General features: G+C 41.3%; 1 protein-coding gene across 1 annotated transcript in view; it reads right to left on the bottom strand.

Annotated features, from left to right (window-relative positions):
• Positions 1–13,705, bottom strand: part of il1rapl2 (interleukin 1 receptor accessory protein-like 2) — a 658,932-nt gene that overhangs the window by 562,336 nt on the left and 82,891 nt on the right. The gene's annotated exons all lie outside the window — the stretch shown is intronic.

The raw sequence follows: 13,705 nt of genomic DNA, 5'->3' as shown, positions 1-13,705 counted from the left end.
CAAAATGCTGGTGGAACGCAGCAGTCCAGGCAGCATTTATAGGAAGAAGCACTGTTGATGTTTCGGGCCGAGACCCTTCATCAGGACTTCTCCCTATAGATGCTGCCTGGCCTGCTGTGTTCCCCCAGCATTTTATGTGTGTTGTTTGAATTTCCAGCATCTGCAGATTTCCTCATGTTTTCTGAGTCTGTTTCTTCTGATACCCCACCATAGGAAGCATCCTCTTCATGTCCATTCTGACGAAGCCGTTCAGTATTTGATAGGTTTCAATGAGATCCCCCCACATTCTTCTAAACTCCAGAGGGAAAATGCCCAGAGCCATCAAACACTCCTCAACCCATTCAATCCTGGGATCATTCCCATGAATCTAAAATAACACCCCAAAAGTATTACAAGAGATTCCAATTAATTGTAAAGCCATGGCCAAATTTACAGACAGACATACTTCATTGATTCCTGAGGGAAATTAAGTTTTGTTACAGTTGCACCAACCAAGAATAGTGTAGAAATATAGCAATATAAAACCATAAATAATTAAATAATAATAAGTAAATTATACCCAGTGGAAATAAGTCCAGGACCAACCTATTGGCTCAGGGTGTCTGACACTCCGAGGGAGGAGTTGTAAAGTTTGATGGCCACAGGCAGGAATGACTTCCTATGACGCTCAGTGTTGCATCTCGGTGGAATGAGTCTCTGGCTGAACGTAATCCTGTGCCTAACCAGTACATTATGGAGGCCATAACCAGTACATTAGGGATTTAATATGTGCTAAAGCAATGGGCAATTTATTAAGGGCTTACTGTTCCAGATGTCATCTGAGTGTCTGCATGCACAGTACCAGCAATGAACATATAGTCTGTGTGATAAAGGCTGGAATCGTAATGTTGCATGAAGGGAGAATCACACACACAGTTTGGATACAGACTTGTTTATGAAGCTCTTCAACATATGCTCTCAATATTGATTGCTTATCTATTTATTTATTCATTCATTCATTTATTAATCAATTTATTTATTTATCTATCTATCTATCTATCTATTTATTTATTTGTTTGTTTGGTATTTTGTACTTGCGCAGTTTGTTGCCTTTTTTTACTTTGGTTGTTTTTCTATTCTGTTGTGTACGGCCTTTCCTTGATTCTATTATCAATGGAATACTCCAGGCATTTCACACTAGAGGACTTTCGATTATCTATTTTTTTTATTAAAATAATTAAGATGAACCAAATGGGATTACTTTACTCAATTTCACTTGCTTCATCATTGAAATGTTTCCACCACGTATGGACTCATTTTCAACAACTCTTCATCTCATGTTCTCGATATTTATTATTTATTTATTTATTATTATTATTATTTCTTTCCTTTTGTACTTGCGTAGTTTGTTGTCTTTTACACACTGGTTGAAAGCCCAATTTGGTGCCGTCTTTCATTGATTCTATTATGGCTATTATTCTACTATGGATTTATTGAGCATACCCACAAAAGAATGACTCTCAGGGTTGTCTGTGGTGACATAAATTTACTTTGAACTTTGAAAGCAACTGGTTTCTTGCAATCAGATGCAAAATCAATCCATTCACCATAATAAGCAAGATCACATGCTTTTCTTAATATTTTAAGAACTTGATTACTTATTCATGTTGAGGTTTTTCTATCTATCCATTTAAGAAATAAAAATATCTTCAGAGTATAATATAAATAATAAATGGTCTAATAATAGTTATTAAATTCTTCATTTGGTCCTTTAAATTTTTCAGAAATGTATAATGCAAGCTGATTTCTTGGAATATTGCTCGGAGTGACCTGGAATTCCAGTTAGTTATGCATCTTATGTTATACTGATAACCCTGATATCTATTATAGAAAAAGTACAAGAGTCATTATGGTATAGAAGGAGGCAATCAGCCCATCAAAAGAGTGCCAAATTTCATGTAGTCTGCTCCTAATAAGGAACAAGTGTAATCATACTCAGTGCAGTCAGAATGGCAATTCAGTGAAATGAAATGCAACCAATATTAAACACAATATAAAATTAAAATCAAAGTAGAAACATCAGCAGGAACAGGGAGCATCATTGCTAAGAGGAACAGTTAATCTTTCAGTTCCAGGTCCCTTCAACTAAGATGTGAAATGTTAGCTCTTTATTTCTCCACACATGCTGTCTGACCTGCCGAGTGTTTCCAACTTTCTAGCATTTTGAGAATTTTTTTTTCATTTTCGTGATATTAAACTTTCCTCTGTGGAACATTATGTTTGCATTAGAGGAAAAAAACATGAAATACTCAGGAGCTTTCATAAAAAAGGAATATGGATGGCATTCCTTACTATTAAGACATGCTCTCAAATAATTAACAGAAGGCCAAATAGATTCAAGCGTGTAACTTAAATTATTAGGAATCTTAGTCATTGTTATGAAAGACAGGTAATGATTATAACAAGAAGAATGGAGATACTAAATGTGAGGAACAACTGATCACTACAGCAAATTAGGCTATTAGCCTTTTATATGTGTGGAATTTTAGTAAGAAAAGTGCAGTTATATTTTAGTTTTACAGTTAAACAAGACTGTTCACCAAACTGAGCCAAGAAGTTTGATATTTGTTCAAGATATGTAACCCCAGATAAAATATCTTAAAATCTATTTAGCTTTGCATTATAGCTATACTCAGTACCGTAATTACTGTAAAACACCTATAAGTTTCTACATGAGAGAATAATTTACCATGCAATTAATAACTTGCTATCAAGGGAACTTTTTTTGCTGCACACACTGATGTCAACTTGATGGCAAAGGGAATGCAAAATAATGATGTGCGATAAGTGGCAGAACCCCCCCCCCCCCCCCATTTGATAGGGAAGAAACCTAAGATCCAGCAAAGCTCAAACTTCAAGCTTTACCAGCTGTTGAGTACTTAAAGCACATTAGAAGTTTCCTGATATTCAAAAACAATCAACAAAAATCAAATCAATAATGATTTTAACATGTTGTTAAAATTATATCTATAAATATTATAAAACACTTTAAAAGACAGTTAATCAAATATTAATAGTTAATTCCATGAAATGCACAGGAGCTGGGGTGGTGCAGATGCAGACATACACAGCCCTGAGACACCAGGCAATGTCATTTGATTCTAAATAATTGGTTTATTGATTATTACAGAAAGTTGCTCTGGTGCTTCCTGCTCCCTTCCCTCTCCCTTCCCCTTTTTCCAACTATGAATCCCCTCTCCCACTTCCCACTCTCAGTTCATAATAGAGACCCATATCAGAATCGGGTTTATCATCACTCCCATTTGTCATGAAATTTGTTCTTTTTTTTTGCGACAGCAGTACAGTGCAACACAAAATTACTACAGTACTCTGCAAAAGACTTATGCACCCTATTTATATATGTGTAGCTAAGACCTTTGTACTGCACTGTACGAGGCTAAATGCAGACAGCTCAGTATCAAAGTTTTCAGAATCAGTATCAGATTTATTATCACTTGCATATGTCACGAAATAGTGTTTTTTGTGGCAGCAGTACTGTGCTTGATATATAAATTACTTTAGATTAGAACAAATAAATAAAAAGTGCAAAAATGTTATAGCAAGGTGGTGTTCATGGACTGTTCAGAATGGCTGAGTTCCTGTATTTTGTATGTTTTGAGCAAACACTGTTTGTTCACCGTAAAATATCTTAATGAAGGCTATAGAGATAGACAATAGAAATTCCTGACTTGGAATTAGATTGAAGACATAAAAGATAGTAGATGCTAGAATCTGGAAACACACAAAAAGCATTGGAGAAACTCAGTAGGCCAGGCAGTTTCTTTGGAGTGAATAGACAATAAATATTGCAGATCAAGACCTTTCATCTGGATTGTATCTTGGAGGGAAAGATATTGTTCCTAAAATGTTCTATCCCAGATTGTTTTGTTCACACAATAAGTCATTTGTTAGAAATTGGGTTGCACCCTATTTTGATATGTTAAGCAAAGTGGAACATAACCCACTTGGAGTACTGTGCTCATTTCTGGTCACCTCACTGCAGGAAGGATGTGGAAGTCATAGAAAGGGTGCAGAGGAGATTTACAAGGAAGTTGCCTGGATTGGACAGCATGTCTTATAAGAATAGGTTGAGTGAACTTGGCTTTTTCTACTTGGAGTGACGGAGGATGAGAGGTGACCTGACAGAGGTGTATAAGATGATGAGAAGCATTGATCGTGTGGATAGTCAGAGGCTTTTTCCCCAGGGCTGAAATGACTAGCATGAGAGGGCACAGTTTTAAAGTGCTTGGAAGCAGGTACAGAGGAGATATCAGGGGAAAGTTTTTTATGCAGAAAGTGGTGAGTAAATGGAATGGGCTGCCGGTGATGGTGGTGGAGGTGTATATATGATAGGGTCTTTTAAGAGACTCCTGAACAGGTACATAGAATTCAGAAAAATAGAGGGCTATGGGTAACCCTAGGTAATTTCTAAAGTAAGGACATGCTCAGCACAGCTTTGTGCGCCAAATGGCCTGTATTGTGCTGTAGGTTTTCTATGTTTCTATAACACTACTACCCTGTAAAATAATTCCATAAGTTAGCCAGGAATACATTATAAACAGTACAATGTCTAAAATGTGCATTTCCCTTCAGGAGCTGATGCAACGGTTATGGCTTTACCCTGCCAATTCTCAGAGACAGTGCCAGCGCTTGAAGATTAACTCCTGATTTCAGCCACTATAATCTGCAGATAAAGCAGTCATGAGAGCAATTGACGTCATGGGGGGGGGGGAGGTCTCCCCCCAAACTCTCCACATACACTTCGTGGCCTGTGCCTTATAAAGTGTCCACTGAGTGTATGTTCATGGTCTTCTGGTGTTGTAGCTCACCTACCTCAAGGTTTGAAGAGTTGTGCATCCAGAATTGCACTTCTGCACACCACTTTTGTAATGAGTGGCTATCTGAGTTACTGTCGCCTTCCAGTCAGTTTGAACCAGCCTGGCCATTCTCCTCTGACCTCTCTCATTTACAAGGCATTTTCACCCACAGAACTCCCACTCACTGGATGTATTTTGTGTTTTACTCCATTCTCTGGAAACTCTGGAGACTGTTGTGAGTGAAAATCCCAGGGCATCAGTGGTTTCTGAGACAGTCAAAGCACCACAACAGGCATCAGCAATCATTCCATGGTCAAAGCCAGTCAGATCACATTTCTTCCCTATACTGATGTTTGCTCTAAATAACAAATAAACCTCTTGACCTTGTCTGCATGATTTTATGCATTGAGTTGCTGTCACATGATTGACTGATTGAGATATTTGCATTAATGACCAGGTGTATCTAATAAGGTGGCTTCTGAGTGTATATTGGCCTGTCCTAAGTAAGCCTCGGTGCTCCACAGCACTGCAAAATGTAGGATGATCAATGGACCAGAGTCCAACACAGTAAGTCATCATAATCCTCAATGGTTTCCAAAGTGGATGTCCTAATTGTAGGACTGTGGATTGGGATGAATGTGAAGAAAGTTAATCATCTACTCATCAATCAATCAACTAAGTTTAATGCCCATTACTCCATTGACGTTTAGAGCAACAATGAAGGTACTTTTTCCAGGGATTCCTGCATCATGCCAATTTCTTCCTATTGGTTAGCACTATTGTCAGTCATGCAAATCCTGAGTGGAGACTAAAGAATACCGTTGCACACAGATATAGAATTCTTCATTGCTGGTTTCCATGATAATTTCTTTTTGAACGGTGATGCACCATCAATAACTCACACTGAGACGTAAGGCGAGATATCGGCTTTTATTGACTGGAAGAAGGAACCAGGAGTGAGTGTCTATCATACAATGTCTTGGAGACTGAGGCCGAGCGTCAGGCCGCAGATCTCCTTTATACAGGGGCCTGTGGGAGGAGCCACAGGAGCAGTCAGCAGGGGCGTGTCCCGACAGGCACATAGTTCACCACAAACGGTCAGTGTTGATAGCCCTGAGCAGAAACCCCTGAACCTGGAGGACTGGTGGACCACTCTTAGTCTGGCCCCTGGACCCCTCCTAAACAAATAGACTGTTTTGGATACTGTTGGGGAAGATGTCTCATCAAGGGAAGGCAGCAGCAGCCGAGTTCATTGCACCATGGGTGGCTCTGCGGCACAGGAGGGAAGGAAAAGGAGTGGGAGAGCTATAGTGATAGGGGATTCGATTGTAAGCGGAATAGATAGGCGTTTCTGCAGCCGCAAACGAGACTCCAGGATGGTATGTTGCCTTCCTGGTGCAAGGGTCAAGGATGTCTCTGAGCGGCTGCATGACATTCTGGAATGGGAGGGTGAACAGCCAGTGGTCGTGGTGCACATAGGTACCAATGATATAGGTAAAAAACGGGATGAGGTCCCACAAGGTGAATTTAGGGAGTTAGGAGATAAACTATAAAGTAGGACCACAAAGGTAATTATCTTTGGATTACTACCAGTGCCACGTGCTAGTCAGAGTTGAAATAGGAGGATATTTCAGATGAATACATGGCTTGAAAAATGGTGCAAGGTGTGGTTAACTACATATACCTGTCTGGATATGTCCCCCCGCTGACTGCTCCTGTGGCTTCTCCAACAGACCCTGGTATAAAGGCGATTGGCGACACTGCCCCAGCCTCAGTCTCCAGGATGTAGTGTAGTGTTCAATTGCTGCTTGTTCTTTCTTCAAGCCAATAAAAGCCTATATCTCGCCTCATGTCTCCAAGAGTTATTGATGGTGCATCACAAGGGGGAGGGATTCAAATTTTTGGGGCATTGGAACCAGTTCTGGGGGAGGTGGGACCAGTATAAACAGGACGGTCTGCACCTGGGCTGGACTGGAACCAATGTCCTAGGGGGAGCATTTACTACTGCTGTTCAGGAGGCTTTAAACTAATGTGGCAGGGGGATGGGAACAAATGTAGAGAGAGAGAGAGAGGGGTGTAAAATGAGGGTAGAAGCAAAAGGTAGTAAGGTGAAAAGTATAAGTGGCAGGCAGGCAAATCCAGGGCAAAATGCAAAAAGAGCCACTTTTCAACATAATTGTATAAGGGCTAAGAGTGTTGTAAAAACAAGCCTGAAGGCTTTGTGTGTCAATGCGAGGAGCATTCGTAACAAGGTGGATGAATTGAATGTGCAGATAGTAATTAATGAATATGATATAGTTGGGATCACAGAGACATGGCTCCAGGGTGACCAAGGAAGGGAGGTCAACATCCAGGGATATTCAATATTCAGGAGGGATAGACAGGAAAGAAAAGGAGATGGGGTAGCATTGCTGGATAGAGAGGAGATTAACGCAATAGAAAGGAAGGACATTAACCTGGAGGATGTGGAATCGATATGGGTAGAGCTGAATAACACTAAGGGGCAGAAAACGCTGGTGGGAGTTGTGTACAGGCCACCTAACAGTAGTAGTGAGGTTGGGGATGGCATTAAACAGGAAATTAGAAATGTGTGCAATAAAGGAACAGTAGTTATAACGGGTGACTTCAATCTACATGTAGATTGGGTGAACCAAATTGGTAAGGGTGCTGAGGAAGAGGATTTCTTGGAATGTATGCGGGATGGTTTTCTGAACCAACATGTCGAGGAACCAACTAGAGAGTAGGCCATTCTAGATTGGGTATTGAGCAATGAGGAAGGGTTACTTAGCAATCTTGTTGTGCGAGGCCCCTTGGGTAAGAGTGACCATAATATGGTGGAATTCTTCATTAAGATGAAGAATGACATAGTTAACTCAGAAACAAAGGTTCTGAACTTAAAGAAGGGTAACTTTGAAGGTATGAGGCGTGAATTAGCTAAGATAGACTGGCAAATGATACTTAAAGGGTTGACGGTGGATATGCAATGGCAAGCACTTGAAGATCGCATGGATGAACTACAATAATTGTTCTTCCCAGTTTGGTAAAGGAGTAAACCAGGGAAGGTAGTGCACCTGTGGCTGACAAGGGAAATTAGGGATAGTATCAAGTCCAAAGAAGAAGCATATAAATTAGCAAAAAAAAGTGGCACACCTGAGGACTGGGAGAAATTTAGAGACCAGCAGAGGAGGACAAAGGGCTTAATTAGGAAAGGGAAAAAAGATTATGAGAGAAAGCTGGCAGGGAACATAAAAACTGACTGTAAAAGCTTTTATAGATACGTGAAAAGCAAAGGATTGGTCAAGACAAATGTAGGTCCTTTACAGCCAGAAACAGGTGAATTGATCATAGGGAACAAAGACATGGCAGACCAATTGAATAACTACTTTGGTTCTGTCTTCAATAAGGAGGACATAAATAATTTTCCGGAAATAGTAAGGGACCGCGGGTCTAGTGAGATGGAGGAACTGAGGGAAATACATGTTAGTAGGGAAGTCGTAAATTGAAGGGATTAAAGGCAGCTAAATCCCCAGGGCCAGATGGTCTACATCCCAGAGTGCTTAAGGAAGCTGGGCTGCGGTTTTAACTGTGAGGAGGATGCTAAGAGGATGCAGGGTGACTTGGATAGGTTAGGTGAGTGGGCAAATTCATGGCAGATGCAATTTAATGTGGATAAATGTGAGGTTATCCACTATGGTTGCAAGAACAGGAAAACAGCTTATTATCTGAACGGTGGTCGATTAGGAAAAGGAGAGATGCAGTGAGACCTGAAGGTCATTGTACACCAGTCATTGAAGGTGGGCATGCAGGTATAGCAGGCGGTGAAAAAGGCAAATGGTATGTTGGCATTCATAGCAAAAGGATTTGAGTACAGGAGCAGGGAGATTCTACTGCAGTTGTACAAGGCCTTGGTGAGACCACACCTAGAATATTGTGTGTAGTTTTGGTCCCCTAATCTGAGGAAAGACATTCTTGCCAAAGAGGGAGTACAGAGAAGGTTCACCAGATTGATCCCTGGGATGGCAGGACTTTCATATGAAGAAAGACTGGATCGACTAGGCTTATACTCGCTGGAATTTAGAAGATTGAGGGGGGATCTTATTGAAACGTATAAAATTCTAAGGGGATTGGACAGGCTAGATGTAGGAAGATTGTTTCCGATGTTGGGGAAGTCCAGAATGAGGGGTCACAGTTTAAGGATAAAGGAGAAGCCTTTTAGGACCGAGATGAGGAAAAACTTCTTCACACAGAGAGTGGTGAATCTGTGGAATTCTCTGCCACAGGAAACAGTTGAGGCCAGTTCATTGGCTATATTTAAGAGGAAGTTAGATATGGCCCTTGTGGCTAAAGGTATCAGGGGGTATGGAGAGAAAGCAGGTACAGGGTTCTGAGTTGGATGATCAGCCATGATCATACTGAATAGCAGTGCAGGCTCAAAGGGCTGAATGGCCTACTCCTGCACCTATTTTCTATGTTTCTATGTTTTGACCTGTTTGGCATGGGTGACCTGACCAAGAGTTAAAGCATGAAGCCCTGACTCCTGTCAACATAGCTGTTTGGGTCATTGAGGCACACGAGCCTCCAAACCCTACAGCAGTGCTGCGACCCTCTTAGAGGATCATCGACTCAGGAGAGCAGAAAATGCAAGTGGATTGTATGACATCAAATGATCAGGAGCAGCAAATAAACCAAATGACGCAAATGCAGCGCAGTACATTTTAGGATAACACACAGAGCTTAAACTCACACAGGGTAGAAGATGAGAGGTCAGGAAAAGAGAGAACTGTAATAGACAAATTTAAGGGTGACAATGTAATCTCAATGTTTACTCAATGTAATCTCTAAGGAGCTATGAGAAACAAGGGAAACCCTTGTGAGTTGCTAGAAAAGCCCTAAAGGGAAGTAGAAGAATAACAGGTAAACATGGTCCACTGTCCTTTCCTTTTAGATTCCTTCTTTTTCAGCCCTTTACTTCTTTCACCTATGCCCTCCTAGCTTCTCAGATCACCCGCTCCTCCATCTCTCACCTAATCACTTAGTCTTTCAGGTTGTACTTCTTTCCCCTCACCCTCTTCCTCCCTCCTCTCTAGTGCTGATTGACTCATTTAACAAAGTCAAATGCATGCTAAATATAACCATATAATCATATAACAATTACAGCACGGAAACAGGCCATCTCGCCCCTTCTAGTCCATGCCAAACACTTATTCTCACCTAGTGCTACCGACCTGCACTCAGCCCATAACCCTCCATTCCTTTCCTGTCCATATAACTATCCAAATTTTTTTTAATGACTTAAACGAACAAGTTAAATGAACTTGTTTCACATTCTTGTAAGACTTAGCGAAGTGAAATAAATAGAAGGGATGTACTGTTAGTGGCCTCTTTATTCAGTACCTCGTGTATTAATAAAGAAGCCACTGAGTATATACTTCTGGTATTCTGCTGCTGTAACCCATCCACGACAAGGTTTGATGTGTCATGCTTTTAGAGATTCTCTTCTGCACACCATTTTTGCAATCCATGGATATTTGAGTCATTGTTGCCTTCCCGTTGTCCTGAACTAGTCTGCCCATTCTCCTCTGACCTCTGTCATTAACAAGGCATATTAATCCATAGTATTATGGCTCGCTAGATTTTGTTTCAATCATTGTCCGTAAATTCTAGAGAGGGGGTTCCTAATTCTTTTCATGCTATGGACCACCACTATTACACAAGGGGTCCGTGGACCCGAGATTGAGAACCCTTGTTCTCGAGCCTGCTGTGTGTGAAAATCCGAGGAGACCAGTAGTTTCTGAGGTACTCAAACCATGCAATTGGTACTAATAATCATTCCACAGTAAAAGTCACTTAGATCACATTTCTTCTGCATTCTGATGTTTGGTCTGAGCAACATCTGACCAATAACTTGATCATGTCTGCATGCTTTTATGCATTGAGTTGCTGCCACATGATTGGCTGATTAGATGTTTGCATTAATGACCAGGTGTACCGAATAGAGTGGCCACTGAACCTCCACAATCCTATTCAGCAGAAAATTGAGAAGATAACCTAACCAGTGAAAGATAAAAAAAATTCTAAGTGGCCAGTGAATGTAAAATTTCTACGGGTTGCAGACATAATGTGAGTGAACATTATGATGAACTTGGCAGATATCTCTCTGAAACCAAAAACTGTCCACATGACAGCACTAAAAAGTAATAACAAGGTCTTCCTATGTGTAACCACAGGATAGAACATACTCCCATGAGGGTTCAGTGGAGTCACAAAAGAACTGAGAGTTCAATGTGCTTTTCTGCAGCAAGGGCTTTCAGAAACTTAAAGGCAATACCAAGAAACATACTGGTACTGGACTTGACACTGGGTCTTGAAGAGTTGAGGTTAAAATCTCCTGATGTCACCTTAAACCTATGCCCTTGAGTTTTGTATAACACTCTGATTTACTTTCACTCTCTATCCCATCAAAGGCCTTGAAACAGTGCATATGGAGAGATTAAATGCATATAATCATCAACGATTTAGATGAAGGCATTGAGAATAACATCAGCAAATTTGCTGATGATACTAAGCTGGGTGGCAGTGTGACATGTGATGAGGATGTTAGGAGAATTCAGGGTGACTTGGATAGGCTGGGTGGGTGGGCAGATACTTGGCAGATGACGTTTAATGTGAATAAGTGTGAGGTCATCCACTTTGGGAGTAAGAACAGGAAGGCAGATTATTATCTGAACCGTGTAGAGTTAGGTAAGGGAGAAATGCAAAGAGATCTAGGAGTCCTTGTTCATCAGTCACTGAAGGTGAATGAGCAAGTGCAGCAGGCAGTGAAGAAGGCTAATGAAATGTTGGCCTTTATTACAAAGGGAATTGAGTACAAGAGCAAGAAAATCCTTTTGCATTTGTGCAGGGCCCTGGTAAGGCCACACCTGGAGTATTGTGTACAGTTTTGGTCTCCAGGGCTAAGGAAGAACATCCTGGCTATAGAGGAAGTGCAGCGTAGATTCACAAGGTTAATTCCTGGGATGTCCGGACTGTCTTACACAGACAGATTAGAGAGACTGGGCTTGTACACGCTGGGATTAAGGAGATTGAGAGGGGATCTGATTGCAACATATAAGATTATTATGGGCAAGGTAGAGGTAGGAAATATGTTCCAGATGCTGGGAGAGTCCAGTACCAGAGGGCATGGTTTGAGAATAAGGGGTAGGTCATTTAGGACAGAGTTGAGGAAAAACTTCTTCTCCCAGAGAGTTGTGGGGGTCTGGAATGCACTGCCTCAGAAGGCAGTGGAGGCCAATTCTCTGGATGCTTTCAAGAAGGAGCTAGATAGGTATCTTATGGATAGAGGAATCAAGGGATCAAGGCAGGAACCGGGTATTGATAGTAGATGATCAGCCATGATCTCAGAATGGCGGTGCAGGCTCGAAGGGCCGAGAGGTCTACTTCTGCACCTATTGTCTATTGAGAGGATATTTCCTTTGGTGGGGTAGTCTAAGACCAAAAGACACAGCTTCAGGATACGGGGATGTCTATTTAGAACAGAGATGAGGAAGAAATTCTTCAGCCGGAGAGTCTAAGATCAGAGGACATGCCTCAAAATAGAGGGCATCATTTTAGAATCCAGATAAAGAGAATGGTGAATCTGAGGAATTTGTTGTCACAGGCAACTGTGTAGGCCAAGTCATTGGGTATATTTAAGGCAGAGGTTGATAGGTTCATGCCTCTTCAGGGCATGGAGAGACCTGGAGAAGGCAGGAAATTGGGGCTGAGGGGGGGAATTGATCAGCCATGATAAAATGACAGAGCAGAGTCGATGGGCCAAATGGCCTAATTCTGCTCCTATGCCTTATGGTCTTTTGGCCAAGCCTCATAATCTTATATACAGTAATTCTATCAGGTCATTCTTCAGCTTCCTTCACTCCAAGGAAAACAAGTCCAGCCTATCTCTCCCCAAAACTAAAGTCTTAAAATCCAGGCAATATCCTGGTGATTCTCAGTTGTACTCTCTCCTGTTTAGGAACATAATTCTTACATTGTGGTGACCAGAAATGGATGCTACACTCCAGGTATGAAGTGAATGTTACAGATGCCCTGGCTACTATTTGCCAGCATTTCTCCAATTGCAATCCAACAGTGATTTCTGAATTGAGTCCATTGTAGTGTTTCCAGGTTACAGAGTCACAGAGCATTACAACACAGAAGGAAGTCCTTTGGCCTATCTATTTCATGCCAGACTATCCCACTGACTTGCACATCGACCTTAGCCCTCCATACACCTTCCATCCATGTACTTATCAAAATTTCTCTTAAAAGTTGAAATCAACCCCACATCCACCACTTCCACTGGCAGCTCGTTGCGTACTCATACCATCCTCTGAGTGAAGAACTTCCCCCTCATGATCCCCTTAAACATTTCACCTTTCACTCTTAACCCATAATTTCCAGTGCTAGTCTCACCCAACCTCAGTGGAAAAGGTTGTGGAATCCACACCCCATAGAGTAGGTAATCCATTCAAATACATATCCCAGTAGAGATTGCCTTCAAAGTGCATTTGCACCCCAACATCTGACACTCCCCTTACTGGGAAAACCTTACAAGTACCTTTGTTACTTCAAGGCTTGACCATACAATTGCATCCTTGCAGTTATGCTTGATAATGTTGTGGTTATCCAAAATTTATATCCAATTTCCACCAAGTCCTGGCAGTTGGCCAATATTATTCACTCTTCATCAGCACTTCAGTTTTTAAATGCTCTCCATTATATTGATATCCCATCATGGTCTTCTTTTCAGGTTTGCTGCATTCTCTTCCATTAATCTGCACCTTCTGAGGCAACTGTGCTCCCCAGATTTA

Source organism: Hypanus sabinus, chromosome 8 (assembly GCF_030144855.1).
Source record: "Hypanus sabinus isolate sHypSab1 chromosome 8, sHypSab1.hap1, whole genome shotgun sequence".
NCBI lineage: Eukaryota > Metazoa > Chordata > Chondrichthyes > Myliobatiformes > Dasyatidae > Hypanus > Hypanus sabinus.
The sequence above is the reverse complement of the archived record's forward strand: the minus strand, read 5'-3'. Positions and strand labels throughout refer to the sequence as shown.